We start from the raw sequence: 26,857 nt of genomic DNA, 5'->3' as shown, positions 1-26,857 counted from the left end.
TACAGGGAGGAGGGTCTGATGTTCCGGGATTGTCCCAGTTACAGGGAGCAGGATCTGACGTTCCGGGATTGTCCCAGTTACGGTGAGAAGGGTCTGGTATTCTTGGTTTGTCCCAGTTACAGAGAGGGGGGTCTGACGTTCCGGGATTGTCACAGTTGCAGAGAGGAGGGTCTGAAGTTCCGGGAGTGTCCCAGTTACAGGGAGGATGGTCTGATGTTCCGGGATAGTCCCAGTTACAGGGAGGACGGTCTGACGTTCCGGGATTGTCCAAATTGCAGGGAGGAGGGTCTGACGTTCCGGGATGGTCCCAGTTACAGGGAGAAGGGTCTGATGTTCCGGGATTATCCCAGTTACAGGGATGGACTCTGGCGTTCCTGGGTTGTCCTAATTAGGATGAGGAGCGTCTGGTATTCTGGGATTGTCCCAGTTACAGGGAGCAGGGTTAGACGTTCCGGGATTGTCCCAGTTACTGGGAGGAGGGTCTGACATTCCGGGATTGCCCCAGTTACAGGGAGGAAGGTCGGATGTTCCGGGATTGTCCCAGTTACAGTGAGCAGGGTCTGACGTTCCTGGATTGTCTCAGTTACAGGGAGGAGGGTCTGATGTTCCAGGAGTGTCCCAGTACAGGGACGAGGGTCTGATATTCCGGGATTGTCCCAGTTACAGGGAAGAGGGTCTGACATTCCGGGATTGCCCCAGTTACAGGGAGCAGGATCTGACGTTCCGGGATTGTCCCAGTTACGGTGAGAAGGGTCTGGTATTCTTGGTTTGTCCCAGTTACAGAGAGGGGGGTCTGACGTTCCGGTATTGTCACAGTTGCAGAGAGGAGGGTCTGAAGTTCCGGGAGTGTCCCAGTTACAGGGAGGAGGGTCTGACGTTCCGGGATAGTCCCAGTTACAGGGTGGAGGGTCTGACGTTCCGGGATAGTCCCAGTTACTGGGAGAAGGGTCTGATGTTCCGGGATTATCCCAGTTACAGGGATGGGCTCTGGCGTTCCTGGATTGTCCCAGTTACGATGAGGAGCGTCTGATATTCTGGGATTGTCCCAGTTACAGGGGGTAGAGTCTGATGTCCTGGGATTGTCCCAGTTACAGGGAGCAGGGTCTGGCGTTCCAGGATTGTCCCAGTTACAGGGAGGAGGGTCTGTCATTCCGGGATTATCCCAGTTACAGGGAGGAGGGTCTGATGTTCCGGGATTGTCCCAGTTGCAGGGAGGAGGGTCTGATGTTCCAGGATTCTCCCAGTTACAGGGAGCAGGGTCTGACGTTCCGGGATAGTCCCAGTTTCAGGGAGGAGGGTCTGATGTTCCAGGATTGTCCCAGTTACAGGGAGGGGGGTTCTGATGTTCCGGGATTGTCCCAGCTACAGGGAGGAGGGTCCGATGTTCCAGGATTGTCCCAGTTACAGGGAGGAGGATCTGACGTTCCGGGATTTTCCCAGTTACATGGAGGGGGGTCTTATGTTCCGGGATTGTTCCAGTTACAGGGAGGGGGGTCTGATGTTACGGGATTGTCCCAGTTGCAGGGAGGAGGGTCTGATGTTCCAGGATTGTCCCTGTTACAGGGAGCAGGATCTGACGTTCCGGGATTGTCGCAGTTGCAGGGAGGAAGGTCTGATGTTCCAGGATTGTCCCAGTTACAGGGAGCAGGGTTTGACGTTCCGGGATTGTCCCAGTTACAGAGAGGGGGTTCTGATGTTCCAGGAGTGTCCCAGTTACAGGGAGGAGGGTCTGACGTTCCGGGATTGGCCCAGTTACAGGGAGCAAGGTCTGACGTTCCGGGATCATCCCAGTTACAGGGAGGGGGGTCTGATGTTCCTGGATTTTCCCAGTTACTGGGAGGAGGGTCTGTTGTTTCGGGATTTTCCAAGTTACATGCAGGAGGGTCTGGTGTTCCGGGATTGTCCCAGTTACAGGAAGGGGGGTCTGATGTTCCGACTTTGGCCCAGTTACAGGGAGCAGGGCCTGACGTTGCGGGATTGTCCCAGTTACAGGGAGGGGGGTCTGATGTTCCGGGATTGTCCCAGTTACAGGGAGGGAGGGTCTGACGTTCCGGGAATGTACCAGTTGCAGAGAGGAGGGTCTGAAGTTCCGGGAGTGTCCCAGTTACAGGGACGACGGTCTGATTTTCCGGGATTTTCCCAGTTACTGTGAGGAGGGTCTGATGTTCCGGGAGTGTCCCAGTTACAGGGAGGATGGTCTGATGTTCCGGGATATTCCCTGTTACAGGGAGGACGGTCTGACGTTCCGGGATGGTCCCAGTTACAGGGAGAAGGGTCTGATGTTCCGGGATTATCCCAGTTACAGGGATGGTCTCTGGCGTTCCTGGGTTGTCCTAGTTAGGATGAGGAGCGTCTGGTATTCTGGGATTGTCCCAGTTACAGGGAGCAGGGTTAGACGTTCCGGGATTGTCCCAGTTACAGGGAGGAGCGTCTGATGTTCCGGGATTGTCCCAGTTACAGGGAGGAGGGTCTGACATTCCGGGATTACCCCAGTTACAGGGAGGAGGGTCGGATGTTCCGGGATTGTCCCAGTTACAGGGAGCAGGGTCTGACGTTCCTGGATTGTCCCAGTTACAGGGAGGAGGGTCTGATGTTCCAGGATTGTTCCAGTTACAGGGAGCAGGGACTGACGTTCCGGGATTGTCCCAGTAACAGTGAGAGGGTCTGATGTTCCAGGAGTGTCCCAGTTGCAGGGAGGAGGGTCTGACGTTGCGGGATAGTCCCACTTACCGGGAGGAGGGTCTGATGTTCCGCGATTGTCCCAGTTACAGAGAGGGGGTTCTGATGTTCCAGGAGTGTCCCAGTTACAGAGAGGATGGTCTGATGTTCCGGGATTGGCCCAGTTACAGGCAAGATGGTCTGGTGTTCCGGGATTGTCCCAGTTACAGGAAGGGGGGTCTGATATTCCAGGAGTGTCCCAGTTACAGGAAGGGGGTCTGATATTCCGAATTTGGCCCAGTTACAGGGAGGAGGGACTGACGTTCCGGGATTGTCCCAGTTACAGGGAGGGGGGGTCTGACGTTCCGGGATTGTCCCAGTTACAGGGAGGGGGGTCTGATGTTCCTGGAGTCTGCCAGTTACAGACAGGAGGGCCTGTCGTTCCGGGATTGTCCCTGTTACGGTGAGAAGGGTCTGGAATTCTGGGTTTGGCCCAGTTACAGAGAGGGGGGGTCTGACGTTCCGGGATTGTCCCAGTTGCAGAGAGGAGGGTCTGAAGTTCCGGGAGTGTCCCAGTTACATGGAGGACGGTCTGATGCTCCTGGATTTGCCCAGTTACAGGTAGCAGGGTCTCCCGTTCCGGGATCATCCCAGTTACAGGGAGGAGTGTCTGTGGTTCAGGTATTGGCCCAGTTACAGGGAGTATGGTCCGACGTTCCGGGATTGTCCCAGTTGCAGGGAGGAGGGTCTGATGTTCCGGGATTGTCCCAGTTACAGGGAGCAGGGTCTGATGTTCCGGGATTGACCCAATTACAGAGAGGGGGTTCTGATGTTCCGGGATTGTCCCAGTTGCAGGGAGGAGGGTCTGATGTTCCGGGATTGTCCCAGTTACAGGGAGGAGGGGCTGACGTTCCGGGATTGTCCCAGTTGCAGGGAGGAGGGTCTGATGTTCCGGGATTGACCCAGTTACAGAGAGGGGGTTCTGATGTTCCGGGATTGTCCCAGTTGCAGGGAGGAGGGTCTGATGTTCCGGGATTGTCCCAGTTACAGGGAGCATGGTCTGATGTTCCGGGATTGACCCAGTTACAGAGAGGGGGTTCTGATGTTCCGGGATTGTCCCAGTTACAGGGAGGAGGGTCTGATGTTCCGGGATTGTCCCAGTTACAGGGAGGAGGGGCTGACGTTCCGGGATTGTCCCAGTTACAGGGAGGAGGGTCTGATGTTCCGGGATTGTCCCAGTTGCAGGGAGGAGGGTCTGATGTTCCGGGATTGACCCAGTTACAGAGAGGGGGTTCTGATGTTCTGGGATTGTCCCAGTTACAGGGAGGAGGGTCTGATGTTCCAGGATTGTCCCAGTTACAGGGAGCAGGATCTGACGTTCCGGGATTGTCCCAGTTACAGGGAGCAGGGTCTGACGTTCCGGTATTGTCCCAGTTACAGAAAGGGGGTTCTGGTGTTCCAGGATTGTCCCAGTTACTGAGAGTATGGTCTGATGTTCTGGGATTGGCCCAGTTACAGGGAGGAGGGTCTGACGTTCCGGGATCATCCCAGTTACAGGGAGGGGGGGCTGATGTTCCGGGATTTTCCCAGTTACTGGGAGGAGGGTCTGTTGTTTCGGGATTTTCCAAGTTACAGGCAAGAGGGTCTGGTGTCCCGGGATTGTCCCAGTTACAGGAAGGGGGGTCTGATGTTCCGGGATTGGCCCAGTTACAGGGAGTGTGTCTGGCATTCCTGAATTGTCCCAGTTGCGGTGAGGAGGGTCTGGTATTCTGGGATTGTCCCAGTTACAGGGAGGAGGGTCTGATGTTCCGGGATTGTCCAAGTTACAGGCAGGAGTGTCTGATGTTCCAGGATTGTCCCAGTTAAATGGAGCAGGGTCTGACGTTCCGGGATTGTCCCAGTTACAGGGAGGAGGGTCTGATGTTCCGGGATTGTCCCAGTTACAGGGAGGAGGGCCTGATGTTCCGGGATTGGCTCAGTTACAGGGAGCAGGGACTGACGTTCCGGGATTGTCCCAGTTACAGGGAGAAGGGTCTAACGTTCCGGGCTCATCCCAGTTACAGGGAGGAGGGTCTGACGTTCCGGGATTGTCCCAGTTGCTGGGAGGATTGTCTGATGTTCCGGGATTGTCCCCGTTACAGGGAGTAGGGTCTGATGTTCCGGGATTGGCCCAGTTACAGGGAGCAGGATCTGACGTTCCGGAATTGTCCCAGTTACAGGGAGCAGGGTCTGACGTTCCGGGATAGTCCCAGTTTCAGGGAGGAGGGTCTGATGTTCCGGGATTGGCCCAGTTACAGGGAGGAGGGTCTGACGTTCCGGGATTAGCCCAGTTGCAGAGAGGAGGGCCTGACGTTCCGGCACTGTCCCAGTTACAGGGAGGGGTGTCTGATGTTCCGGGATTGGCCCAGTTACAGGGAGGAGGGTCTGAGTTTCCGGGATTTTCCCCGTTACAGGGAGATGGGTCTGATGTTCCGTGATAATCCCAGTTACTGGGAGGAGTATCTGATGATCCCGGAGTGTCCAAGTTACAGGGAGGGGGTTCTGACATTCTGGGATTTTCCCCATTACAGAGAGATGCGTCTGATGTTGCGGGATAGTCCCAGTTACAGCGAGGAGGGTTTGATGTTCCCGGAGTGTCCCAGTTACAGGGAGGGTGGTCTGACATTCCGGGATTTTCCCTGTTACAGGGAGATGGGTCTGATGTTCCGGGATAGTCCCAGTTACAGGGAGGAGGGTCTAACGTACTGGGATTATCCCAGTTACAGGGTGGGGGTCTGGCATTCCTGGATTGTCCCAGTTGCGGTGAGGGTGGTCTGACATTCCGGGATTTTCCCCGTTACAGGGAGATGGGTCTGATGTTCCGGGATTGACCCAGTTACAGGGAGCAGGATCTGACGTTCCGGTATTGGCCCAGTTGCAGAGAGGAGGGTCTGATGTTCCGGGATCATCCCAGTTACAGGGAGGAGGGTCTGATGTTCCGGGATCATCCCAGTTACAGAGAGGAGGGTCTGATGTTCCGGGATTGACCCAGTTACAGGGAGCAGGATCTGACGTTCCGCGATTGTCCCAGTTGCAGGGAGGAGGGTCTGACGTTCTGGGATTGTCCCAGTTGCAGGGAGGAGGGTCTGACGTTCCGGGATTTGCCCAGTCACAGGGAGCAGGATCTGACGTTCCGGGATTGCCCCAGTTACAGGGAGTAGAGTCTGACGTTCCGGGATTTTACCAGTTACAGGGAGCATGGTCTGACGTTCCGGGATAATCCCATTTACAGGGAGGAGGGTCTGATGTTCCAGGATTGTCCCAGTTACAGGGAGCAGGTTCTGACGTTCCAGGATTATCCCAGTTACAGAGAGGGGGGTTCTGATGTTCCAGGAGTGTCCCAGTTACAGGGAGGAAGGTCTGATGTTCCGAGATTGGCCCAGTTACAGGAAGCAGGATCTGAAGTTCGGGGATTGTCCCAGTTACAGGGACGAGAGTCTGAAGTTCCGGGAATGTCCCAGTTACAGGGAGGGGTGTTCTGACGTTCCGGGATTGTCCCAGTTGCAGAGAGGAGGGCCTGACGTTCCGGGATTGTCCCAGTTACAGGGAGGAGGGTCTAATGTTCCGGGATTGGCCCAGTTACCGGGAGGAGTGTCTGATGTTCCAGGATTGTCCCAGTTATAGGGAGCAGGGACTGACGTTCCGGGCTTGTCCCAGTTAAAGGGAGGGGGGTCTGATGTTCCAGGAGTGACCCAGTACAGGGAGGAGGGTCGGATGTTCCGGGATTGGCCCAGTTACAGGGAGCAGGGTCTGACGTACGGGATCATCCCAGTTACAGGGAGGAGGGTCTGACGTTCCGGGATAGTCCCAGTTACAGGGAGGGGGGTCTGACGTTCCGGAATTGTCCCAGTTATAGGGAGGAGAGTCTGATGTTCCGGGATTGTCCCAGTTGCAGGGAGCAGGTCTGACGTCCCGGGATCATCCCAGTTACAGGGCGGGGTGTCTGATGTTCCGGGATTGGCCCAGTTACAGGGAGGAGGGTCTGACGTTCCGGGATTAGCCCAGTTACAGGGAGCAGGGTCTGACGTTCCGGGATTGTCCCAGTTACAGGGAGGGGTGTCTGATGTTCCGGGATTGGCCCAGTTACAGGGAGGAGGGTCTGAGTTTCCGGGATTTTCCCCGTTACAGGGAGATGGGTCTGATGTTCCGTGATAATCCAAATTACTGAGAGGAGTATCTGATGATCCCGGAGTGTCCAAGTTACAGGGAGGGGGTTCTGACATTCTGGGATTTTCCCCATTACAGAGAGATGCGTCTGATGTTGCGGGATAGTCCCAGTTACAGCGAGGAGGGTTTGATGTTCCCGGAGTGTCCCAGTTACAGGGAGGGTGGTCTGACATTCCGGGATTTTCCCTGTTACAGGGAGATGGGTCTGATGTACCGGGATAGTCCCACTTACAGGGAGGAGGGTCTAACGTACTGGGATTATCCCAGTTACAGGGTGGGGGTCTGGCATTCCTGGATTGTCCCAGTTGCGGTGAGGGTGGTCTGACATTCCGGGATTTTCCCCGTTACAGTGAGATGGGTCTGATGTTCCGGGATTGGCCCAGTTACAGGGAGCAGGATCTCACGTTCCGGTATTGGCCCAGTTGCAGAGAGGAGGGTCTGATGTTCCGGGATCATCCCAGTTACAGGGAGGAGGGTCTGATGTTCCGGGATTGGCCCAGTTACAGGGAGGAAGGTCTGATGTTCCGGGATTGGCCTTGTTACAGGGAGGAGGGTCTGAAGTTCCGGGAGTGTCCCAGTTACAGGGAGGAGGGTCTGATATTCCGGGATTGGCCCGTTTACAGGGAGGAGGTTCTGATGTTCTGGGATTTTCCCAGTTACGGGGAGGAGGATCAGATGTTCTGGGATTTTCCCAGTTCTAGGGAGGAGCGTCTGAAGTTCCGGGAGGGTCCCAGTTACAGGGAGCAGGGTCTGACGTTCCGGGATTGTCCCAGTTACAGGGAGGAGGGTCTGACGTTCCGGGATTGTCCCAGTTACAGGGAGGAGGGTCTGAATTTCCGGGATTGGCCCAGTTACAGGGAGGGGGGGTCTGACGTTCCGGGATTGTCCCAGTTGCAGAGAGGAGGGTCTGAAGTTCCGGGATTGTCCCAGTTACAGGGAGGACGGTCTGATGCTCCTGGATTTGCCCAGTTACAGGTAGCAGGGTCTCCCGTTCCGGGATCATCCCAGTTACAGGGAGGAGTGTCTGTGGTTCAGGTATTGGCCCAGTTACAGGGAGTATGGTCCGACGTTCCGGGATTGTCCCAGTTGCAGGGAGGAGGGTCTGATGTTCCGGGATTGTCCCAGTTACAGGGAGCAGGGTCTGATGTTCCGGGATTGACCCAGTTACAGAGAGGGGGTTCTGATGTTCCGGGATTGTCCCAGTTGCAGGGAGGAGGGTCTGATGTTCCGGGATTGTCCCAGTTACAGGGAGGAGGGGCTGACGTTCCGGGATTGTCCCAGTTGCAGGGAGGAGGGTCTGATGTTCCGGGATTGACCCAGTTACAGAGAGGGGGTTCTGATGTTCCGGGATTGTCCCAGTTGCAGGGAGGAGGGTCTGATGTTCCGGGATTGTCCCAGTTACAGGGAGCATTGTCTGATGTTCCGGGATTGACCCAGTTACAGAGAGGGGGTTCTGATGTTCCGGGATTGTCCCAGTTACAGGGAGGAGGGTCTGATGTTCCGGGATTGTCCCAGTTACAGGGAGGAGGGGCTGACGTTCCGGGATTGTCCCAGTTACAGGGAGGAGGGTCTGATGTTCCGGGATTGTCCCAGTTGCAGGGAGGAGGGTCTGATGTTCCGGGATTGACCCAGTTACAGAGAGGGGGTTCTGATGTTCTGGGATTGTCCCAGTTACAGGGAGGAGGGTCTGATGTTCCAGGATTGTCCCAGTTACAGGGAGCAGGATCTGACGTTCCGGGATTGTCCCAGTTACAGGGAGCAGGGTCTGACGTTCCGGTATTGTCCCAGTTACAGAGAGGGGGTTCTGGTGTTCCAGGATTGTCCCAGTTACTGAGAGTATGGTCTGATGTTCTGGGATTGGCCCAGTTACAGGGAGGAGGGTCTGACGTTCCGGGATCATCCCAGTTACAGGGAGGGGGGGCTGATGTTCCGGGATTTTCCCAGTTACTGGGAGGAGGGTCTGTTGTTTCGGGATTTTCCAAGTTACAGGCAAGAGGGTCTGGTGTCCCGGGATTGTCCCAGTTACAGGAAGGGGGGTCTGATGTTCCGGGATTGGCCCAGTTACAGGGAGTGTGTCTGGCATTCCTGGATTGTCCCAGTTGCGGTGAGGAGGGTCTGGTATTATGGGATTGTCCCAGTTACAGGGAGGAGGGTCTGATGTTCCGGGATTGTCCAAGTTACAGGCAGGAGTGTCTGATGTTCCAGGATTGTCCCAGTTAAATGGAGCAGGGTCTGACGTTCCGGGATTGTCCCAGTTACAGGGAGGAAGGTCTGATGTTCCGGGATTGTCCCAGTTACAGGGAGGAGGGCCTGATGTTCCGGGATTGGCTCAGTTACAGGGAGCAGGGACTGACGTTCCGGGATTGTCCCAGTTACAGGGAGAAGGGTCTAACGTTCCGGGCTCATCCCAGTTACAGGGAGGAGGGTCTGACGTTCCGGGATTGTCCCAGTTGCTGGGAGGATTGTCTGATGTTCCGGGATTGGCCCAGTTACAGGGAGCAGGATCTGACGTTCCGGAATTGTCCCAGTTACAGGGAGCAGGGTCTGACGTTCCGGGATAGTCCCAGTTTCAGGGAGGAGGGTCTGATGTTCCGGGATTGGCCCAGTTACAGGGAGGAGGGTCTGACGTTCCGGGATTAGCCCAGTTGCAGAGAGGAGGGCCTGACGTTCCGGGACTGTCCCAGTTACAGGGAGGGGTGTCTGATGTTCCGGGATTGGCCCAGTTACAGGGAGGAGGGTCTGAGTTTCCGGGATTTTCCCCGTTACAGGGAGATGGGTCTGATGTTCCGTGATAATCCCAGTTACTGGGAGGAGTATCTGATGATCCCGGAGTGTCCAAGTTACAGGGAGGGGGTTCTGACATTCTGGGATTTTCCCCATTACAGAGAGATGCGTCTGATGTTGCGGGATAGTCCCCGTTACAGCGAGGAGGGTTTGATGTTCCCGGAGTGTCCCAGTTACAGGGAGGGTGGTCTGACATTCCGGGATTTTCCCTGTTACAGGGAGATGGGTCTGATGTTCCGGGATAGTCCCAGTTACAGGGAGGAGGGTCTAACGTACTGGGATTATCCCAGTTACAGGGTGGGGGTCTGGCATTCCTGGATTGTCCCAGTTGCGGTGAGGGTGGTCTGACATTCCGGGATTTTCCCCGTTACAGGGAGATGGGTCTGATGTTCCGGGATTGACCCAGTTACAGGGAGCAGGATCTGACGTTCCGGTATTGGCCCAGTTGCAGAGAGGAGGGTCTGATGTTCCGGGATCATCCCAGTTACAGGGAGGAGGGTCTGATGTTCCGGGATCATCCCAGTTACAGAGAGGAGGGTCTGATGTTCCGGGATTGACCCAGTTACAGGGAGCAGGATCTGACGTTCCGCGATTGTCCCAGTTGCAGGGAGGAGGGTCTGACGTTCTGGGATTGTCCCAGTTGCAGGGAGGAGGGTCTGACGTTCCGGGATTTGCCCAGTCACAGGGAGCAGGATCTGACGTTCCGGGATTGCCCCAGTTACAGGGAGTAGAGTCTGACGTTCCGGGATTTTACCAGTTACAGGGAGCATGGTCTGACGTTCCGGGATAATCCCATTTACAGGGAGGAGGGTCTGATGTTCCAGGATTGTCCCAGTTACAGGGAGCAGGTTCTGACGTTCCAGGATTATCCCAGTTACAGAGAGGGGGTTCTGATGTTCCAGGAGTGTCCCAGTTACAGGGAGGAAGGTCTGATGTTCCGAGATTGGCCCAGTTACAGGAAGCAGGATCTGAAGTTCGGGGATTGTCCCAGTTACAGGGAGGAGAGTCTGATGTTGCGGGAAAGCCCCAGTTACAGGGACGAGGGTCTGAAGTTCCGGGAATGTCCCAGTTACAGGGAGGGGTGTTCTGACGTTCCGGGATTGTCCCAGTTGCAGAGAGGAGGGCCTGACGTTCCGGGATTGTCCCAGTTACAGGGAGGAGGGTCTAATGTTCCGGGATTGGCCCAGTTACCGGGAGGAGTGTCTGATGTTCCAGGATTGTCCCAGTTATAGGGAGCAGGGACTGACGTTCCGGGCTTGTCCCAGTTAAAGGGAGGGGGGTCTGATGTTCCAGGAGTGACCCAGTACAGGGAGGAGGGTCGGATGTTCCGGGATTGGCCCAGTTACAGGGAGCAGGGTCTGACGTACGGGATCATCCCAGTTACAGGGAGGAGGGTCTGACGTTCCGGGATAGTCCCAGTTACAGGGAGGGGGGTCTGACGTTCCGGAATTGTCCCAGTTATAGGGAGGAGAGTCTGATGTTCCGGGATTGTCCCAGTTGCAGGGAGCAGGTCTGACGTCCCGGGATCATCCCAGTTACAGGGCGGGGTGTCTGATGTTCCGGGATTGGCCCAGTTACAGGGAGGAGGGTCTGACGTTCCGGGATTAGCCCAGTTGCAGAGAGGAGGGCCTGACGTTCCGGGATTGTCCCAGTTACAGGGAGGGGTGTCTGATGTTCCGGGATTGGCCCAGTTACAGGGAGGAGGGTCTGAGTTTCCGGGATTTTCCCCGTTACAGGGAGATGGGTCTGATGTTCCGTGATAATCCAAATTACTGAGAGGAGTATCTGATGATCCCGGAGTGTCCAAGTTACAGGGAGGGGGTTCTGACATTCTGGGATTTTCCCCATTACAGAGAGATGCGTCTGATGTTGCGGGATAGTCCCAGTTACAGCGAGGAGGGTTTGATGTTCCCGGAGTGTCCCAGTTACAGGGAGGGTGGTCTGACATTCCGGGATTTTCCCTGTTACAGGGAGATGGGTCTGATGTACCGGGATAGTCCCACTTACAGGGAGGAGGGTCTAACGTACTGGGATTATCCCAGTTACAGGGTGGGGGTCTGGCATTCCTGGATTGTCCCAGTTGCGGTGAGGGTGGTCTGACATTCCGGGATTTTCCCCGTTACAGTGAGATGGGTCTGATGTTCCGGGATTGGCCCAGTTACAGGGAGCAGGATCTCACGTTCCGGTATTGGCCCAGTTGCAGAGAGGAGGGTCTGATGTTCCGGGATCATCCCAGTTACAGGGAGGAGGGTCTGATGTTCCGGGATTGGCCCAGTTACAGGGAGGAAGGTCTGATGTTCCGGGATTGGCCCTGTTACAGGGAGGAGGGTCTGAAGTTCCGGGAGTGTCCCAGTTACAGGGAGGAGGGTCTGATATTCCGGGATTGGCCCGGTTACAGGGAGGAGGTTCTGATGTTCTGGGATTTTCCCAGTTACGGGGAGGAGGATCAGATGTTCTGGGATTTTCCCAGTTCTAGGGAGGAGCGTCTGAAGTTCCGGGAGGGTCCCAGTTACAGGGAGCAGGGTCTGACGTTCCGGGATTGTCCCAGTTACAGGGAGGAGGGTCTGACGTTCCGGGATTGTCCCAGTTACAGGGAGGAGGGTCTGAATTTCCGGGATTGGCCCAGTTACAGGGAGCAGGGTCTGACGTTCCGGGATTGTCCCAGTTACAGGGAGGGGCGTCTGATGTTCCAGGAGTGTCCCAATTACAGGGAGGGAGGGTCTGATGTTTCGGGATAGTCCCAGTTACAGGGAGGAGGGTCTGACGTTCCGGGATAGTCCCACTTACAGGGAGGATGGTTTGATGTTCCAGGATTGTCCCAGTTACAGGGAGCATGGTCTGACGTTCCGGGATAGTCCCACTTACAGGGAGGAGGGTCTGATGTTCCAGGATTGTCCCAGTTACAGGGAGCATGGTCTGACGTTGCGGGATAGTCCCACTTACAGTGAGGAGGGTCTGATGTTCCAGGATTGTCCCAGTTTCAGGGAGCAGGATCTGACATTCCGGGATAGTCCTAGTTACAGGGACGAGGGGCTGACGTTCCTGGAATGTCCCAGTTACAGGGAGCAGGATCTGACATTCCGGGATCATCCCAGTTACAGGGAGGAGGGTCTGATGTTCCGGGATTGGCCCAGTTACAGGGAGGAGTGTCTGATGTTCCGGGATTGGCCCAGTTACAGGGAGGACGGTCTGATGTTCCCGATTTGTCGCAGTTACAGGGAAGAGGACCTGATGTTCCGGGATTGGGCCAGTTACCGGGAGGAGGGTCTGAAGTTCCGGGATAGTCCCAGTTACAGGAGGACTGTCTGACGTTCCGGGATTGTCCCAGTTACAGGGAGGAGGGTCTCATGTTCTGGGAATGTCCCAGTTACAGGGAGGAAGGTCTGATGTTCCGGGATTGTCCCAGTTACAGAGAGGAGGGTCTGATATTCCGGGATTGGCCCCGTTACAGGGAGGAGGGTCTGAAGTTCCGGGAGTGTCCCAGTTACAGGGAGCAGGGTCTGATATTCCGGGATTGGCCCGGTTACAGGGAGGAGGTTCTGATGTTCTGGGATTTTCCCAGTTACGGGGAGGAGGATCAGATGTTCTGGGATTTTCCCAGTACTAGGGAGGAGCGTCTGAAGTTCCGGGAGTGTCCCAGTTACAGGGAGCAGGGTCTGACGTTCCGGGATTGTCCCAGTTACAGGGAGGAGGGTCTGACGTTCCGGGATTGTCCCAGTTACAGGGAGCAGGATCTGACATTCCGGGATAGTCCTAGTTACAGGGACGAGGGGCTGACGTTCCTGGAATGTCCCAGTTACAGGGAGCACGATCAGACATTCCGGGATCATCCCAGTTACAGGGAGGAGGGTCTGATGTTCCGGGATTGGCCCAGTTACAGGGAGCAGTGTCTGACGTTCCCGGATTTACCCAGTTACAGGGAGGACGGTCTGATGTTCCCGGATTGTACCAGTTACAGGGAGGAGGGTCTGATGTTCCCGATTTGTCGCAGTTACAGGGAAGAGGACCTGATGTTCCGGGATTGGCGCAGTTACAGGGAGGAGGGTCTGAAGTTCCGGGATAGTCCCAGTTACAGGAGGACTGTCTGACATTCCGGGATTGTCCCAGTTACAGGGAGGAGTATCTGATGTTCCGGGATTGACCCTGTTACAGGAGGACGGTCTGATGTTCCGGGATTGACCCAGTTACAGGAGGATGGTCTGACATTCCGGGATTGTCCCAGTTACAGGGAGGAGGGTCTGACGTTCCAGGATAGTCCCAGTTACAGGGAGGGGGTTCTGACATTCTGGGATTTTCCCCATTACACGGAGATGGGTCTGATGTTGCGGGATAGTCCCAGTTACAGGGAGCGTGGTCGGACGTTCCGGGATTTTCCCGGTTACAGGGTGATCGGTCTGATGTTCTGGGATTGTCCCAGTTATAGGGAGGAGGGTCTAATTTTCCGGGAATGTCCCAGTTACAGGGAGGAGGGTCTGATGTGCCGGGAATGTCCCAGTTACAGGGAGGAGGGTCTAACACACTGGGATTGTCCCAGTTACAGGGAGGGGGTCTGGCATTCCTGGATTGTCCCAGTTGCGGTGAGGAGGGTCTGGAATTCTGGGATTGTCCCAGTTACAGGGAGGAGGGTCTGACATTCTGGGATTGTCCCAGTTACAGGGAGGGTGGTCTGATGTTCATGGAGTGTCCCAGTTACGGGTAGCAGAGTCTGACGTTCCGGGTTTGTCCCAGTACAGGGAGGAGGGTCTGATGTTCCGGGATTGGCCCAGTTACAGGGAGCAGGGTCTGACGTTCTGGGATAGTTCCAGTTACAGGGAGCGGGTCTGGCGTTCCTGGATTGTCCCAGTTACGGTGAGGATGGTCTGGTATTCTGGGATTGTTCCAGTTACAGGGAGGAGGATCTGACATTCAGGGATTGTCCCAGTTACAGGCAGGAGGGTCTGATGTTCCGGTATTATCCCAGTTCCAGGGAGGAGGGTCTGATGTTCCAGGAGTGTCCCAGTTAAAGGGAGGGGGTTCTGATGTTCCGGGAATGTCCCAGTTACATGGAGGATGGTCTAACGTTCCGGGATTGTCCCAGTTACAGGGAGGAGGGTCTGAATTTCCGGGATTGGCCCAGTTAGAGGGAGGGGGGGTCTGACGTTCCGGGATTGTCCCAGTTGCAGAGAGGAGGGTCTGAAGTTCCGGGAGTGTCCCAGTTACAGGGAGGACGGTCTGATGCTCCTGGATTTGCCCAGTTACAGGTAGCAGGGTCTCCCGTTCCGGGATCATCCCAGTTACAGGGAGGAGTGTCTGTGGTTCAGGTATTGGCCCAGTTACAGGGAGTATGGTCCGACGTTCCGGGATTGTCCCAGTTGCAGGGAGGAGGGTCTGATGTTCCGGGATTGTCCCAGTTACAGGGAGCAGGGTCTGATGTTCCGGGATTGACCCAGTTACAGAGAGGGGGTTCTGATGTTCCGGGATTGTCCCAGTTGCAGGGAGGAGGGTCTGATGTTCCGGGATTGTCCCAGTTACAGGGAGGAGGGGCTGACGTTCCGGGATTGTCCCAGTTGCAGGGAGGAGGGTCTGATGTTCCGGGATTGACCCAGTTACAGAGAGGGGGTTCTGATGTTCCGGGATTGTCCCAGTTGCAGGGAGGAGGGTCTGATGTTCCGGGATTGTCCCAGTTACAGGGAGCATGGTCTGATGTTCCGGGATTGACCCAGTTACAGAGAGGGGGTTCTGATGTTCCGGGATTGTCCCAGTTACAGGGAGGAGGGTCTGATGTTCCGGGATTGTCCCAGTTACAGGGAGGAGGGGCTGACGTTCCGGGATTGTCCCAGTTACAGGGAGGAGGGTCTGATGTTCCGGGATTGTCCCAGTTGCAGGGAGGAGGGTCTGATGTTCCGGGATTGACCCAGTTACAGAGAGGGGGTTCTGATGTTCTGGGATTGTCCCAGTTACAGGGAGGAGGGTCTGATGTTCCAGGATTGTCCCAGTTACAGGGAGCAGGATCTGACGTTCCGGGATTGTCCCAGTTACAGGGAGCAGGGTCTGACGTTCCGGTATTGTCCCAGTTACAAAGAGGGGGTTCTGGTGTTCCAGGATTGTCCCAGTTACTGAGAGTATGGTCTGATGTTCTGGGATTGGCCCAGTTACAGGGAGGAGGGTCTGACGTTCCGGGATCATCCCAGTTACAGGGAGGGGGGGCTGATGTTCCGGGATTTTCCCAGTTACTGGGAGGAGGGTCTGTTGTTTCGGGATTTTCCAAGTTACAGGCAAGAGGGTCTGGTGTCCCGGGATTGTCCCAGTTACAGGAAGGGGGGTCTGATGTTCCGGGATTGGCCCAGTTACAGGGAGTGTGTCTGGCATTCCTGGATTGTCCCAGTTGCGGTGAGGAGGGTCTGGTATTCTGGGATTGTCCCAGTTACAGGGAGGAGGGTCTGATGTTCCGGGATTGTCCAAGTTACAGGCAGGAGTGTCTGATGTTCCAGGATTGTCCCAGTTAAATGGAGCAGGGTCTGACGTTCCGGGATTGTCCCAGTTACAGGGAGGAGGGTCTGATGTTCCGGGATTGTCCCAGTTACAGGGAGGAGGGCCTGATGTTCCGGGATTGGCTCAGTTACAGGGAGCAGGGACTGACGTTCCGGGATTGTCCCAGTTACAGGGAGAAGGGTCTAACGTTCCGGGCTCATCCCAGTTACAGGGAGGAGGGTCTGACGTTCCGGGATTGTCCCAGTTGCTGGGAGGATTGTCTGATGTTCCGGGATTGGCCCAGTTACAGGGAGCAGGATCTGACGTTCCGGAATTGTCCCAGTTACAGGGAGCAGGGTCTGACGTTCCGGGATAGTCCCAGTTTCAGGGAGGAGGGTCTGATGTTCCGGGATTGGCCCAGTTACAGGGAGGAGGGTCTGACGTTCCGGGATTAGCCCAGTTGCAGAGAGGAGGGCCTGACGTTCCGGGACTGTCCCAGTTACAGGGAGGGGTGTCTGATGTTCCGGGATTGGCCCAGTTACAGGGAGGAGGGTCTGAGTTTCCGGGATTTTCCCCGTTACAGGGAGATGGGTCTGATGTTCCGTGATAATCCCAGTTACTGGGAGGAGTATCTGATGATCCCGGAGTGTCCAAGTTACAGGGAGGGGGTTCTGACATTCTGGGATTTTCCCCATTACAGAGAGATGCGTCTGATGTTGCGGGATAGTCCCCGTTACAGCGAGGAGGGTTTGATGTTCCCGGAGTGTCCCAGTTACAGGGAGGGTGGTCTGACATTCCGGGATTTTCCCTGTTACAGGGAGATGGGTCTGATGTTCCGGGATAGTCCCAGTTACAGGGAGGAGGGTCTAACGTACTGGGATTATCCCAGTTACAGGGTGGGGGTCTGGCATTCCTGGATTGTCCCAGTTGCGGTGAGGGTGGTCTGACATTCCGGGATTTTCCCCGTTACAGGGAGATGGGTCTGATGTTCCGGGATTGACCCAGTTACAGGGAGCAGGATCTGACGTTCCGGTATTGGCCCAGTTGCAGAGAGGAGGGTCTGATGTTCCGGGATCATCCCAGTTACAGGGAGGAGGGTCTGATGTTCCGGGATCATCCCAGTTACAGAGAGGAGGGTCTGATGTTCCGGGATTGACCCAGTTACAGGGAGCAGGATCTGACGTTCCGCGATTGTCCCAGTTGCAGGGAGGAGGGTCTGACGTTCTGGGATTGTCCCAGTTGCAGGGAGGAGGGTCTGACGTTCCGGGATTTGCCCAGTCACAGGGAGCAGGATCTGACGTTCCGGGATTGCCCCAGTTACAGGGAGTAGAGTCTGACGTTCCGGGATTTTACCAGTTACAGGGAGCATGGTCTGACGTTCCGGGATAATACCATTTACAGGGAGGAGGGTCTGATGTTCCAGGATTGTCCCAGTTACAGGGAGCAGGTTCTGACGTTCCAGGATTATCCCAGTTACAGAGAGGGGGGTTCTGATGTTCCAGGAGTGTCCCAGTTACAGGGAGGAAGGTCTGATGTTCCGAGATTGGCCCAGTTACAGGAAGCAGGATCTGAAGTTCGGGGATTGTCCCAGTTACAGGGAGGAGAGTCTGATGTTGCGGGAAAGCCCCAGTTACAGGGACGAGGGTCTGAAGTTCCGGGAATGTCCCAGTTACAGGGAGGGGTGTTCTGACGTTCCGGGATTGTCCCAGTTGCAGAGAGGAGGGCCTGACGTTCCGGGATTGTCCCAGTTACAGGGAGGAGGGTCTAATGTTCCGGGATTGGCCCAGTTACCGGGAGGAGTGTCTGATGTTCCAGGATTGTCCCAGTTATAGGGAGCAGGGACTGACGTTCCGGGCTTGTCCCAGTTAAAGGGAGGGGGGTCTGATGTTCCAGGAGTGACCCAGTACAGGGAGGAGGGTCGGATGTTCCGGGATTGGCCCAGTTACAGGGAGCAGGGTCTGACGTACGGGATCATCCCAGTTACAGGGAGGAGGGTCTGACGTTCCGGGATAGTCCCAGTTACAGGGAGGGGGGTCTGACGTTCCGGAATTGTCCCAGTTATAGGGAGTAGAGTCTGATGTTCCGGGATTGTCCCAGTTGCAGGGAGCAGGTCTGACGTCCCGGGATCATCCCAGTTACAGGGCGGGGTGTCTGATGTTCCGGGATTGGCCCAGTTACAGGGAGGAGGGTCTGACGTTCCGGGATTAGCCCAGTTGCAGAGAGGAGGGCCTGACGTTCCGGGATTGTCCCAGTTACAGGGAGGGGTGTCTGATGTTCCGGGATTGGCCCAGTTACAGGGAGGAGGGTCTGAGTTTCCGGGATTTTCCCCGTTACAGGGAGATGGGTCTGATGTTCCGTGATAATCCAAATTACTGAGAGGAGTATCTGATGATCCCGGAGTGTCCAAGTTACAGGGAGGGGGTTCTGACATTCTGGGATTTTCCCCATTACAGAGAGATGCGTCTGATGTTGCGGGATAGTCCCAGTTACAGCGAGGAGGGTTTGATGTTCCCGGAGTGTCCCAGTTACAGGGAGGGTGATCTGACATTCCGGGATTTTCCCTGTTACAGGGAGATGGGTCTGATGTACCGGGATAGTCCCACTTACAGGGAGGAGGGTCTAACGTACTGGGATTATCCCAGTTACAGGGTGGGGGTCTGGCATTCCTGGATTGTCCCAGTTGCGGTGAGGGTGGTCTGACATTCCGGGATTTTCCCCGTTACAGTGAGATGGGTCTGATGTTCCGGGATTGGCCCAGTTACAGGGAGCAGGATCTCACGTTCCGGTATTGGCCCAGTTGCAGAGAGGAGGGTCTGATGTTCCGGGATCATCCCAGTTACAGGGAGGAGGGTCTGATGTTCCGGGATTGGCCCAGTTACAGGGAGGAAGGTCTGATGTTCCGGGATTGGCCCTGTTACAGGGAGGAGGGTCTGAAGTTCCGGGAGTGTCCCAGTTACAGGGAGGAGGGTCTGATATTCCGGGATTGGCCCGGTTACAGGGAGGAGGTTCTGATGTTCTGGGATTTTCCCAGTTACGGGGAGGAGGATCAGATGTTCTGGGATTTTCCCAGTTCTAGGGAGGAGCGTCTGAAGTTCCGGGAGGGTCCCAGTTACAGGGAGCAGGGTCTGACGTTCCGGGATTGTCCCAGTTACAGGGAGGAGGGTCTGACGTTCCGGGATTGTCCCAGTTACAGGGAGGAGGGTCTGAATTTCCGGGATTGGCCCAGTTACAGGGAGCAGGGTCTGACGTTCCGGGATTGTCCCAGTTACAGGGAGGGGCGTCTGATGTTCCAGGAGTGTCCCAATTACAGGGAGGGAGGGTCTGATGTTTCGTGATAGTCCCAGTTACAGGGAGGAGGGTCTGACGTTCCGGGATAGTCCCACTTACAGGGAGGAGGGTTTGATGTTCCAGGATTGTCCCAGTTACAGGGAGCATGGTCTGACGTTCCGGGATAGTCCCACTTACAGGGAGGAGGGTCTGATGTTCCAGGATTGTCCCAGTTACAGGGAGCATGGTCTGACGTTGCGGGATAGTCCCACTTACAGTGAGGAGGGTCTGATGTTCCAGGATTGTCCCAGTTTCAGGGAGCAGGATCTGACATTCCGGGATAGTCCTAGTTACAGGGACGAGGGGCTGACGTTCCTGGAATGTCCCAGTTACAGGGAGCAGGATCTGACATTCCGGGATCATCCCAGTTACAGGGAGGAGGGTCTGATGTTCCGGGATTGGCCCAGTTACAGGGAGGAGTGTCTGATGTTCCGGGATTGGCCCAGTTACAGGGAGGACGGTCTGATGTTCCCGATTTGTCGCAGTTACAGGGAAGAGGACCTGATGTTCCGGGATTGGGCCAGTTACCGGGAGGAGGGTCTGAAGTTCCGGGATAGTCCCAGTTACAGGAGGACTGTCTGACGTTCCGGGATTGTCCCAGTTACAGGGAGGAGGGTCTCATGTTCTGGGAATGTCCCAGTTACAGGGAGGAAGGTCTGATGTTCCGGGATTGTCCCAGTTACAGAGAGGAGGGTCTGATATTCCGGGATTGGCCCCGTTACAGGGAGGAGGGTCTGAAGTTCCGGGAGTGTCCCAGTTACAGGGAGCAGGGTCTGATATTCCGGGATTGGCCCGGTTACAGGGAGGAGGTTCTGATGTTCTGGGATTTTCCCAGTTACGGGGAGGAGGATCAGATGTTCTGGGATTTTCCCAGTTCTAGGGAGGAGCGTCTGAAGTTCCGGGAGTGTCCCAGTTACAGGGAGCAGGGTCTGACGTTCCGGGATTGTCCCAGTTACAGGGAGGAGGGTCTGACGTTCCGGGATTGTCCCAGTTACAGGGAGGAGGGTCTGAATTTCCGGGATTGGCCCAGTTACAGGGAGCAGGGTCTGACGTTCCGGGATTGTCCCAGTTACAGGGAGGAGGGTCTGACGTTCCGGGAATGTCCCAGTTACAGGGAGCAGGATCTGACATTCCGGGATAGTCCTAGTTACAGGGACGAGGGGCTGACGTTCCTGGAATGTCCCAGTTACAGGGAGCACGATCAGACATTCCGGGATCATCCCAGTTACAGGGAGGAGGGTCTGATGTTCCGGGATTGGCCCAGTTACAGGGAGCAGTGTCTGACGTTCCCGGATTTACCCAGTTACAGGGAGGACGGTCTGATGTTCCCGGATTGTACCAGTTCCAGGGAGGAGGGTCTGATGTTCCCGATTTGTCGCAGTTACAGGGAAGAGGACCTGATGTTCCGGGATTGGCGCAGTTACAGGGAGGAGGGTCTGAAGTTCCGGGATAGTCCCAGTTACAGGAGGACTGTCTGACATTCCGGGATTGTCCCAGTTACAGGGAGGAGTATCTGATGTTCCGGGATTGACCCTGTTACAGGAGGACGGTCTGATGTTCCGGGATTGACCCAGTTACAGGAGGACGGTCTGACATTCCGGGATTGTCCCAGTTACAGGGAGGAGGGTCTGACGTTCCAGGATAGTCCCAGTTACAGGGAGGGGGTTCTGACATTCTGGGATTTTCCCCATTACACGGAGATGGGTCTGATGTTGCGGGATAGTCCCAGTTACAGGGAGCGTGGTCGGACGTTCCGGGATTTTCCCGGTTACAGGGTGATCGGTCTGATGTTCTGGGATTGTCCCAGTTATAGGGAGGAGGGTCTAATGTTCCGGGAATGTCCCAGTTACAGGGAGGAGGGTCTGATGTGCCGGGAATGTCCCAGTTACAGGGAGGAGGGTCTAACACACTGGGATTGTCCCAGTTACAGGGAGGGGGTCTGGCATTCCTGGATTGTCCCAGTTGCGGTGAGGAGGGTCTGGAATTCTGGGATTGTCCCAGTTACAGGGAGGAGGGTCTGACATTCTGGGATTGTCCCAGTTACAGGGAGGAGGGTCTGAAATTCCGGAATTGGCCCAGTTACAGGGAGGGTGGTCTGATGTTCATGGAGTGTCCCAGTTACGGGTAGCAGAGTCTGACGTTCCGGGTTTGTCCCAGTACAGGGAGGAGGGTCTGATGTTCCGGGATTGGCCCAGTTACAGGGAGCAGGGTCTGACGTTCTGGGATAGTTCCAGTTACAGGGAGCGGGTCTGGCGTTCCTGGATTGTCCCAGTTACGGTGAGGATGGTCTGGTATTCTGGGATTGTTCCAGTTACAGGGAGGAGGATCTGACATTCAGGGATTGTCCCAGTTACAGGCAGGAGGGTCTGATGTTCCGGTATTATCCCAGTTCCAGGGAGGAGGGTCTGATGTTCCAGGAGTGTCCCAGTTAAAGGGAGGGGGTTCTGATGTTCCGGGAATGTCCCAGTTACATGGAGGATGGTCTAACGTTCCGGGATTGTCCCAGTTACAGGGAGGGGGGTCTGGCATTGCTGGATTGTCCCAGTTGGGCTATATGGGTAGAGATCAGGAATAAGAAGGGTGCAGTCACAATGTTGGGGGTTTACTAGAGGCCTCCCAACAGCCAGCGGGAGATAGTGGAGCAGATAGGTAGACAGATTTTGGAAAAGAGTAAAAACACCAGGGTTGTGGTGATGGGAGACTTCAACTTCACCAATATCGACTGGGGCTCACTAAGTGCCAGGGGCTTAGATGGGGCAGTTTGTAAGGAGCATCCAGGACGGCTTCTTAAAACAATATGTAAACAGTCCAACTAGGGAAGGGGTGGTACTGGACCTGGTATTGGGGAATGAGCCCGGCCAGGTGGTAGATGTTTCAGTAGGGGAGCATTTCGGTAACAGTGACCACAATTCAGTAAGTTTTAAAGTACTGGTGGACAAGGATAAGAGTGGTCCGAGGATGAATGTGCTAAATTGGGGGAAGGCTAATTATAACAATATTAGGCGGGAACTGAAGAGCATAGATTAGGGGCGGATGTTTGAGGGCAAATCAACATCTGACATGTGGGAGGCTTTCAAGTGTCAGTTGAAAGGAATTCAGGACCGGCATGTTCCTGTGAGGGAGAAGAATAAATACGGCAATTTTTGGGAAACTTGGATAACGAGAGATATTGTAGGCATCGTCAAAAAGAAAAAGGAGGCATTTGTCAGGGCTAAAAGGCTGGGAACAGACAAAGCCTGCGTGGAATATAAGGAAAGTAGGAAGGAACTTAAGCAAGGAGTCAGGAGGGCTAGAAGGGGTCGCGAAAAGTCATTGGCAAATAGGGTTAAGGAAAATCCCAAGGCGTTTTACACATACATAAAAAGCAAGAGGGTAGCCAGGGAAAGGGTTGGCCCACTGAAGGATAGGCAAGTGAATCTATGTGTGGAGCCAGAGGAAATGGGCGAGGTACTAAATGAATACTTTGCATCAGTGTTCACCAAAGAGAAGAAATTGGTAGATGTTGAGTCTGGAGAAGGGGGTGTAGATAGCCTGGGTCACATTGTGATCCAAAAAGACGAGGTGTTGGGTGTCTTACAAAATATTAATGTAGATAAGTCCCCAGGGCCTGATGGGATCTACCCCAGAATACTGAAGGAGGCTGGAGAGGAAATTTCTGAGGCCTTGACAGAAATCTTTGGATCCTCACTGTCTTCAGGGGATGTCCCGGAGGACTGGAGAATAGCCAATGTTGTTCCTCTGTTTAAGAAGGGTAGCAAGGATAATCCAGGGAACTACAGGCCGGTGAGCCTTACTTCAGTGGTAGGGAAATTACTGGAGAGAATTCTTCGAGACAGGATCTACTCCCATTTGGAAGCAAATGGACATATTAGTGAGAGGCAGCATGGTTTTGTGAAGGGGAGGTCGTGTCTCACTAACTTGATAGAGGTTTTCGAGGAGGTCACTAAGATGATTGATGCAGGTAGGGCAGTGGATGTTGTCTATATGGACTTCAGTCAGTCCTTTGACAAGGTCCCTCATGGTAGACTAGTGCAAAAGGTGAAGTCACACGGGATCAGGAGTGAGCTGGCAAGGTGGATCCAGAACTGGCTAGGTCATAGAAGGCAGAGAGTAGCAATGGAAGGATGCTTTTCTAACTGGAAGGCTGTGACCAGTGGTGTTCCACAGGGATCAGTGCTGGGACTTTTGCTGTTTGTAGTATATATAAATGATTTGGAGGAAAATGTAACTGGTCTGATTAGTAAGTTTGCAGACGACACAAAGGTTGGTGGAATTGCAGATAGCGATGAGGACTGTCAGAGGATACAACAGGATTTAGATTGTTTGGAGACTTGGGTGGAGAGATGGCAGATGGAGTTTAATCCGGACAAATGTCAGGTAATGCATTTTGGAATGTCTAATGCAAGTGGGGAATATACAGTGAATGGTAGAACCCTCAAGAGTATTGAAAGTCAAAGAGATCTAGGAGTACAGGTCCACAGGTCACTGAAAGGGGCAACACAGGTGGAGAAGGAAGTCAAGAAGGCATACGGCATGCTTGCCTTCATTGGCCGGGGCATTGAGTATAAGAATTGGCAAGTCATGTTGCAGCTGTATAGAACCTTAGTTAGGCCACACTTGGAGTATAGTGTTCAATTCTGGCCGCCACACTACCAGAAGGATGTGGAGGCTTGAGAGAGGGTGCAGAAGAGATTTACCAGAATGTTGCCTGGTATGGAGGGCATTAGCTATGAGGAGCGGTTGAATAAACTCGGTTTCTTCTGACTGGAACGAAGGAGGTTGAGGGGCGACCTGATAGAGGTCTACAAAATTATGAGGGGCATCGACAGAGTGGATAGTCAGAGGCTTTTCCCCGGGGTAGAGGGGTCAATTACTATGGGGCACAGGTTTAAGGTGCGAGGGGCAAGTTTTAGAGTAGATGTACGAGGCAAGTTTTTTACGCAGAGGGTAGTGGATGCCTGGAACTCGCTACCGGAGGAGGTGGTGGAAGCAGGGACGATAGTGACATTTATGGGGCATCTTGACAAATCCATGAATAGGATGGGAATAGAGGGATACGGACCCAGGAAGTGTGGAAGATTGTAGTTTAGTCGGGCAGCATGGTCGGCACGGGCTTGGAGGGCCGAAGGGCCTGTTCCTGTGCTGTACATTTCTTTGTTCTTTGTTCTTTGTAGTTACGGGGAGGAGGGTCTGATGTTCTGGGATTGTCCCAGTTACAGGGAGGAGGGTTTGAAGTTCCGGGAGTGTCCCAGTTACAGGGAGGCGGGTCTGATGTTCGGGATCTTCCATGTTACAGAGAGAAGGGTCTGATGTTCCGGGATAGTCCCAGTTACAGGGAGGAGGGTCTGATGTTCCGGGATTGTCCCAGTTACAGGGAGCAGGGTCTAACGTTCCGGGATTGTCCCAGTTACAGGGAGGAGGGTCTGATGTTCCCGGATGGTCCCAGTTACAGGGAGGAGGTCTGATGTTCCGGGATTGTCCCAGTTACAGGGAGCAGGGTCTAACGTTCCGGGATTGTCCCAGTTACAGGGAGGAGGGTCTGATGTTCCCGGATTGTCCCAGTTACAGGGAGGAGGGTCTGATGTTCTGGGATTTTCCGAGTTACGGGGAGGAGGATCAGATGTCCTGGGAGTGTCCCAGTTACAGGGAGGAGGGTATGACGTTCCAGGAGTGTTCCAGTTACAGGGAGCAGAGTCTGACGTTCTGGGATTGTCCCAGTTACAGGGAGCAGGGTCTGACGTTCCTGGATTGGACCAGTTGCAGAGAGGAAGGCCTGATATTCCGGGATTGTCCCAGTAACAGGGAGGAGGGTCTGACGTTCCGGGATAGTCCCAGTTACAGGGAGGAGGGTCTGATGTTCCCGGATTGTCCCAGTTACAGGGAGCAGAGTCCGATGTTCCGGGATTGGCCCAGTTACAGGGAGCAGGGTCTGACGTTCCTGGATTGGCCCAGTTGCAGAGAGAAAGGCCTGATATTCCGGGATTGTTCCAGTAACAGGGAGGAGGGTCTGACGTTCCGGGATAGTCCCAGTTACAGGGAGGATGGTCTGATGTTCTGGCATTGTCCCAGTTACAGGGAGGAGGGTCTGATATTCCAGGATTGTCCCAGTTACAGGGAGCTGGGTCTGATATTCTGGGATTGGCCAGTTGCAGAGAGGAGGGTCTGAAGTTCCGGGAGTGTCCCAGTTACAGGGAGGACGGTCTGATGTTCCGGGATTTTCCCAGTTACAGGCAGGAGGTTCTGGTGTTCCGGGATTGTCCCAGTTACAGGGAGGAGGGCCTGATGTTCTGGGATCTTCCCCGTTACAGGGAGAAGGGTCTGATGTTCCGGGATAGTCCCAGTTACAGGGAGGAGCGTCTGATGTTCCCGGATTGTCCCAGTTACAGGGAGCAGGGTCTAACGTTCCTGGAGTGTCCCAGTTATAGGGAGGAGGGTCTGACGTTCCGTGATTGTCCCATTTACAGGGAGGAGGGTCTGACATTCTGGGATTGTCCCAGTTAGAGGGAGGAGGGTCTGGCGTTCCCGGATTGTCCCAGTTACAGGGAGGAGGGACTGACGTACTGGGATATTCCCAGTTACAGGGAGCCGGATCTGACGTTCCGGGATAGTCCCAGTTACAGGGAGCAGGGTCTGACGTTCCCGGATTTACCCAGTTACAGGGAGCAGTGTCTGACGTTCCCGGATTTACCCAGTTACAGGGAGCAGGGTCTGACGTTCCCGGATTGTCCCAGTTACAGGGAGCAGTGTCTGACGTTCCCGGATTTACCCAGTTACAGGGAGGGGGGCCTGACGTTCTGGGATATTCCCAGTTACAGGGAGCAGTGTCTGACGTTCCCGGATTGTCCCCTTTACAGGGAGCAGTGTCTGACGTTCCCGGATTTACCCAGTTACAGGGAGCAGTGTCTGACGTTCCCGGATTTACCCAGTTACAGGGAGCAGAGTCTGACGTTCCCGGATTTACCCAGTTACAGGGAGCAGTGTCTGACGTTCCCGGATTTACCCAGTTACAGGGAGCAGTGTCTGACGTTCTGGGATATTCCCAGTTACAGGGAGCAGTGTCTGACGTTCCCGGATTTACCCAGTTACAGGGAGCAGTGTCTGACGTTCCCGGATTTACCCAGTTACAGGGAGCTGTGTCTGACGTTCCGGGATATTCCCAGTGACGGGGAGCAGTGTCTGACGTTCCCGGATTTACCCAGTTACAGGGAGCAGTGTCTGACGTTCCCGGATTTACCCAGTTACAGGGAGCTGTGTCTGACGTTCCGGGATATTCCCAGTGACGGGGAGCAGTGTCTGACGTTCCCGGATTTACCCAGTTACAGGGAGCAGTGTCTGACGTTCCAGGATTTACCCAGTTACAGGGAGCTGTGTCTGACGTTCCGGGATATTCCCAGTGACGGGGAGCAGTGTCTGACGTTCCCGGATTTACCCA

General features: G+C 54.9%; 1 protein-coding gene across 1 annotated transcript in view; it reads left to right on the top strand.

Moving 5' to 3' along the window:
* LOC140409373 (galectin-3-binding protein-like) overlaps positions 1–26,857 on the top strand; it is a 377,423-nt gene that overhangs the window by 310,252 nt on the left and 40,314 nt on the right. The window lies entirely within an intron of this gene.

Source organism: Scyliorhinus torazame, chromosome 3 (assembly GCF_047496885.1).
Source record: "Scyliorhinus torazame isolate Kashiwa2021f chromosome 3, sScyTor2.1, whole genome shotgun sequence".
Classification (NCBI taxonomy): Eukaryota; Metazoa; Chordata; class Chondrichthyes; order Carcharhiniformes; family Scyliorhinidae; genus Scyliorhinus; species Scyliorhinus torazame.
Note: the sequence above shows the minus strand (reverse complement) of the source record. Positions and strands in the feature narration are given on the sequence as shown.